This window comes from Nylanderia fulva, unplaced genomic scaffold (assembly GCF_048542155.1).
Source record: "Nylanderia fulva isolate GAGA-0341 unplaced genomic scaffold, ASM4854215v1 Scaffold1581, whole genome shotgun sequence".
NCBI classification, from domain to species: Eukaryota; Metazoa; Arthropoda; class Insecta; order Hymenoptera; family Formicidae; genus Nylanderia; species Nylanderia fulva.
In genome coordinates, this window is record NW_028189819.1 from 1 (window position 1) to 6,978 (window position 6,978).

The following is a 6,978-nucleotide window of genomic DNA, read 5'->3' on the forward strand; positions in this document are numbered from 1 at the left end:
ACGAATTATAAACCCGGACCTAAATACGCCATATTGTTAACACCCTGGGAAACCAATCAGATCGTCAACTTATTTGATAACCGGTTCACCTTTGTAGATATTTTCTTACGTCTATGGTTTCGACAAGTGTCATTGCGACTTGTTGCAATAGGTGGCACAATTGGTGCCAGAAGTCGGAAGAGAACGAATCGCAGGAACGCAAACGTTCCACAAATTCGAGAGAAATTTGCATCATCAGTTGTGTCAAAATCACGAGAACACGCATCACGCATCTGCGTTGTATGTATTTCTTCAATAGAATTAATTTCATATATATGTATTTTTCGATATATTTTCCTCTTTTTATAAACTTACAAACACTTATCACATCAATTTTGAGTCTAGCATAAAGCAGCCATTTATCATAATCTTCTCTTTTCCGCGCAATTTTAAAAATCTTAAAAACCGAGATAAAAAATACCATAATAAATACAGTCGCCTTTGAAGGAAACATTTTTTAAATATTATTATACAGTATTTAAAGAAAAATAATTATCATTTTGAAGTGAAAGAGAAGAAAAGAAAAGAAGAAGAGAAATATCTTCGAGCCGTAATCCGTAATCGAATTTGATTCAATTCAAAGTTTCGCGCCATTTCGGGCGCCGGTGGCGCCGCTCATCGGCGTCCGGCGGAGTCGAGCCGCGGCCCCGGCGAAGCGACGACGACGTAGCGAGGGAGCCAGCGAAGTAACAACGAGCGAGCGAGCGAGCGAGTGTACCGCACGACACGAACGCGCTGTTGCTGCTGTTGCTGCTGCGTGCTACAGTACTAGTGCAAACGCCATTTTCTGTGCCTCGCGGGTGCGAAGATCGACTCGCGTTTGTCTGATTCGTTCGGGCGACGTCGCCAACGCGTTGATCGTCGCGTCGTCACCTGGCGAGAGGATACGCTCGTCCTTTATCTCTCTCCTGCCCATCGCCTGCTCGGCTTTCCTCCGTCCGGGATATGCGCGGACACGCGGCGGACGGCCGTGCGACAGATACGATGGTGAGTGTTGAGTGTTCGAATATACGTGCGCGAGGGAGAAAGAGAGAGAGAGAGTTATCGGGATGACAGGGATGGCGAAACAGATTCTTGTTCCGTGACACGTCCTGTCAGTCGAGCCTTTTCTCGTACGCTGACTGTCGCGTGACCGCGATAACGTAGTCTCGATAACGAGCCGCGACGTTGGGAGACGACGCCGACGTTCCGAGGAATGGGCGGCGGTTTTCCGGGGGCGGCACATGGCCGTCGTCGCCGCATAGGACACGGGCGCCGGCTGTCCGTGCAGGGGGTGGCCGGGGTGGTCCACCCCTCCGAGTAGTTTCTCTCTCTCTTTCTCTCTTTTTCTCTGTCGGAGCAGCGGTTCCGAAGGCGAAGAGACGCCTGTCTTTCCTTTTCTCTCCGTCTCTTTCTCTCTCGCTAGAGCGAGAGATCGCGACTCCGATTGTTGAGCCTCGCCATTATCGCGTGTAATAATTAACCCTTTGCACATCCGTGAAATAAGATACAGGATAATGGTGAGATTAATCTAGAATTTGTGCGAGTCTTCGTTAAGGACAAATCATTACGTCGACTAATAATTGATTTTTTGACAGTTCTGTCATTCTAACAGTTCTGTCGAGATTAAGGCATTTTGAAATATAAGGAAAACTGGGATCGTTGTCGGTTGCGTAGCAGTCCGTTGATTTTGTCATCGACGATCCCGTCGTTTCCGTCACTCGACGTCACGTCGAGTGACATAAGTTTCACGCGTGACACCCTGTGGAAAGAGCGTGGATTGTTTATACGCAGGATACGAGATATAAAAGTCATGTATAGATATCAATATTTATTTATCGATAGTTTTATCACTCTTTATATCCAGGTTTCGTCAACATCCGAGAATTTATGTGGGTGTTTCTTAAGAATTTCAGAGGTTCGATCGTTTGAATTTTTCAAGCGTAAGTACGCGATCTCTCGTGACGGGAAATGGGGAAAAACTCGAGCGTGGAAAATTATAGCGCCCCGAGGTGCATTTTTCGCGATAGAGCGAATTAAAAGAGTCGAGAAGAATGTGCCAAGTAGATCGCGATATAAATCGCAGGGATCGTTTAGAAATAATTTGCGAGTGAAACGAGAACATGGAGACGTCAATTGTTGACGGCGCTTTCGATACAGGGTGTCTAAAAACAATCGATCTCGACGCGAAGGAAATTATATTAAATGCAATTGATATAATTATATATATATATTTATATTCTTTAGAGATACATTATTATTCTCAATCCTCCATCTCTGAAAATATTTTTAATATATCCCTATATATATATATATATATATACAAGCTCGATTTTTCAAGTCGCTTGTTGAACGTTCGCGGGATATTTTGCATATGAAATAAAGTGAAAACGATGCATGTATCGTATCAGATGGTGTAATCTCGACGAGAGCGATCATCTTGCCTGACCTTTTCTGCATTAATTTATTAATGAACCGTTAGATCGCGGTCGTTGCGCGCGCGCGTGTATATATGTGTATGTGTGCATACGCATTTATATGTATGCGTGCATACGTAACGTTATCGATCGATGACTGTTAACACATCGAGCCACCTTGCCCTTTTCTTTTATTGTCTAACGCGAGTTCTTTGTCTAATCTAAGTACGATTTACGAGTCTCGACGTGGAGAGATGATAAATTCTTGATACGCAATCAAAGTTTAAATATCCCCTCAATATGTGGAAAGCTTTCCAAGTATTTCTCAATTCTCGAGATTTTAATTATTTAGATATTAGCTAGCTGTCGAATTTTATAGCTTCAAGCAAGGAAATTTTGTTTTAATTTACATTTTTAAATACACAAAGTTTTGATACATTTTCTTGTTTGAAATTTTAAGATCGACAAGTTTCGAGATCTTTTAAATTAATTTGATAAAATGGTAATTTTTTCGACGTTAAATTCTTCAAGATTTTAAAGTAGATTTTATTAAAAAATTGAACTTTCTGCGGGGATTCATATAATTTCTGGAGTTTTGATACTTTGAAACTCTACTCTATTTTTATTACTCAGGTCTCGAGATCTTTGTGACCCAATTGGATCTCATTTACTCTCTTACTCTGTCTGTTGACATTTCCAATGTAGCCCGAGGGAGGATGCAACCGGCATATAAGCTCGACCCTCTCGGTTATTCGGCTAATCTTGGATCATCTTTCGGTGGATCTCCCCTTGCACGACGTTACGAGCCAAATTTCATTTGAAAAACCGAAAAAATAGACAAATCGTGGGTGTTGGTATCTTGATTCGCGCAAAGATATGCTGTAATAAAATTACATCTCATTTTCCTTTTTTTTTTTAATATAAATATTCTATTTTTAGCATTTATCGCGATGATTTTATCTGCACACAATTGAAAAATTTTTGTCAAATTTAACAGATATCACATGTCTCAAACTGCCCACAGAAATTTTTGTGTTAATTTAACGTAATCTGGATATGTTAAATGGAGACACAAGTATTGTGTTAATATTTTAACACAAAATAAATGCAAAATGCACTTTAAATAATTTAAAATATGTTAATTTTAGATTTTATCATCCCCACTTATATTATAAAATACAAAATCAACATTTTTTCTGTAAATTTTAACAGATAAATCTTGTCATTAATAAGAGCAGAACATATTTATTGTGTAAAATTAAAACTAAATGCACATTTTTGTCAGGTGTTTGAATAATTTGACATTTAAGTTCAATTAACAGAACAGTAACATGTTAAATTAACACAAAAATTTAAACGGGGACCGTTTTTAACAAGAACACAAATTTTTCTGTGTACGAAATCCGTGAAATGTGATCGCAGATAATTATTATTCCCTGTATATCGGCGCATGCGATACGGGAGAAAGAAAGTTGACGCGTTGCTTAGGAACACCCTATATAGAATACAATAGTATATATATTGCCGTTCTCTCTGCGCTGGCCGCATTACCTTGAACGGGGTCGACCGCGTGCTGGCAACGTAAATACGTTTCGCATTCCGTTTCGCGAAATTTCTGTAAAGAAATTATGCAACTGCGGCGTCGAGACACGCCAGTCATAGTCTCGTAATCTCGTCACGCGCGTTTCGCTTCTATATGCGATTACGCCGTTTCGCAATGCAGTGCGATGCATCTTCGCTGTTTCTTCCAGTTTCGATTTATTCGAACAATGTTGGACCGATTTTGTTTCTTCCACCAACTCTATTTTTCATTAATCAGTCGTACAAAATGTATTAGAAATAATTTAAAGAAGGAATACACATATATTAAAATTCGATGAAAGTACGGGGATAAACAAACACTTTAGCTTGAAAATGTGTTTACAGTCGAGGCGAAAGTGATGAATATTTTTAAACACACTCCCATTTGGTGGGCAAGCGAGTCCAAGAAGCTTGGTGGACTCTCTCGCGGCGCGACAGAAATAAAGAAGCGCGATGCAAAATCGATAGTACAGCCTTTATGGTGGTGCTCACGGTTCGACGAGGGTCGTGGGAAATCGCGGAGTTAACGCAGAGAGAAATACCGTCGGTGTCTTTGCCCCCTTTGCCTATGAAAATTGCCAGAAACTCAAGTCTTACATATATAGACACACGATGCAATCCTACGCGCAATAATACCTGACCGCGTTTCCGCGACCACGCGAACATCGGGAAAACTAGGTTGCCGGACGTATTTTCAGTCGGACGGCTCGAAACCCATACAAGTACAACATTTATTATCCAGGTTAATATTCCTATGAACCAGAGACTCGTGGGAAAATTCGTTCTCGCTCGCAAAAATTAAACATCGACTTTTTTTATTTTCAATTGTCAATCTCTGGTATATTATTTTATTTTATCATTTTATTTTAGTCACCGATTATCTCGCGATAAAATTTCGAATGTGAATTTTAAACGAGTTTCTCTATTATTATTCGGGGTGTCTAGCGGTCAGGGAAATCTGGAAAACCGGGCAGGGAATCTTATCAATCTGGAATTGTCAGGGAAAAATCAGGAAATTTTATTTATCTGGATTTTTTCACGTTATTCCACATTTGTCTTAATAATTTGAAATTTTTTATTAAATAAATAAAACTTTTCCTTGACTCCCAGCACGCTAATTGTCTGTGTTGTTAAAAATCGATTTATCTACAGCGTGTTCGTTAATTTATATTTTCATCGTCGTGTTATTTTATTTTAATGTGTTTAGTAGAGATAAAACTAAAAAATTTGATATAATACAAATAAAAAAGGCGATTATCGTACATAATGCAGATTGTATAATTGATTTAAATTTTTGTTTATTAACTTCCGAATCTTTTAATTGATTTATCATATAGATATATGCAAATTGTATATTTGGAAAAAATAATACTAAAAAGTCAGGGAAAAAATAAATTTCTGCTCTTGGGAAATCTGAAAAAGTGAGGGAATTTTTTTCATTGAGTCTGCTGGACACCCTGTTATTACATATTTAAATTTAATTTTAAAAAATCTAGATCTCTGAATTTGATTCGATGTAGCTTCATTAATAGATATAAGTGCATCAATACTATATGACGCTCGAGTGAAGAGATTCATTCCCTTCGGACTTCATTCAACGACTCAATTTGACGCGTTGTCATCGACCGTTTATGGGAATTATTCAGATAATATCGTCATTGATCCGGCTTTGAGTCATGAATGGCAGACGACTTATGTTAGTTTATATTACAACAAGTCTCTTACATGCGTACATTTTCTGCAAGTTCTTCGTCGTTACCGAGTAATCTGCATTTTTCATGAATGTGCATTTGCAGCATCACCAGCTTTTATATGCTAAGTGCCTTTTCCGTAGCTTCATTTTTTTGTCTTTTATCGTATTTTTTATCATTTTAAAGTACATGACTGTTATCGAAATTCTGCATTCTTTTTGAAGAAAGAATTTCGATAAATATCTACACAGAGATAATTTTCTCTTAGAACTTATTCTGAAAATCATGATAATCATGGGACAATACGGTATTGAAAGAATTTCATTAGAGTTTCTCTGATTAATATTTACACTGCAATAAAAAATATTAATATCCACAATAAGATAAAATATGTTCGATTAATTTTACTGTGTATGTACATATTAATATTTTTTATTGTGGTAAATAAAATTTTAATTACAGAAACTTTTATAAAATTCTTCCAATACCATATTGTCTCGTGATTATCATGATTTTCAAGGTATCCTAAGAGAAAATTCTCTCCGTGTATAATAATAATGTAAAAAGATATTAATATATAAAAATATATTTAACTGAAACTATTTTTTAAGAACAATATAACGTTAATTTTCTTTCCATTAATATCTTAATGAAGACTTTAACTTATCCTTCGAAGAGGTAAATGCGCAAGAAACTGAAAGTTTCTTATCTCCCTCGGGAAACCACTCGATTGCAAGATGATTCTCTTGTAAATCTTGTACTCTTCAATCTTTTTGCGGTTTAATCCATGTTGCGTGAAGACTTACACAATTAAGCTTTATAAGAGAATCCGTGTATTTGTGGAAACTAGGCTAAGGACCAACTAACTGCATTTATTCTGTATTTTATATTATTGTTAAAACTCATCATTTTAATCTGGATATCTGATTAATGCAAATATTTTAAAATATTAAAAACGAGAGAACCATGCAACGTTGATTCTAAATAATATGAAATGTTTCATATGCGCGATAATGATAAAATCTTATCGTGTCTCGGTTAAATTTAAGATATTCATTCTAGAAATTTATTTTTATTATTTTTTTTTTTTTCGAAAATACACAAGACATTTTTAAAGAATTAAATTATCTACATATTTTGAACAATCCGTTTTAATGTTTTATTTATTTTCATATTTCTTCAGAGCTTTTGTATGCGATGCGTAGATTGCATATTGCATTCTTTCCTGAACACAATCAGAACAAATATTTCTAACAGCCAAAACATTTGTT

The 6,978-nt window shown here is 36.8% G+C and overlaps 1 long non-coding RNA gene across 1 annotated transcript; it reads left to right on the forward strand.

Moving 5' to 3' along the window:
• Positions 1-183: 183 nt before the first annotated feature.
• LOC146723960 (uncharacterized) lies at positions 184-979 on the forward strand. The gene is made up of 2 exons (XR_014924267.1): positions 184-279; positions 623-979. It is a non-coding gene; the product is annotated as an uncharacterized LOC146723960 (long non-coding RNA).
• Positions 980-6,978: the final 5,999 nt, after the last annotated feature.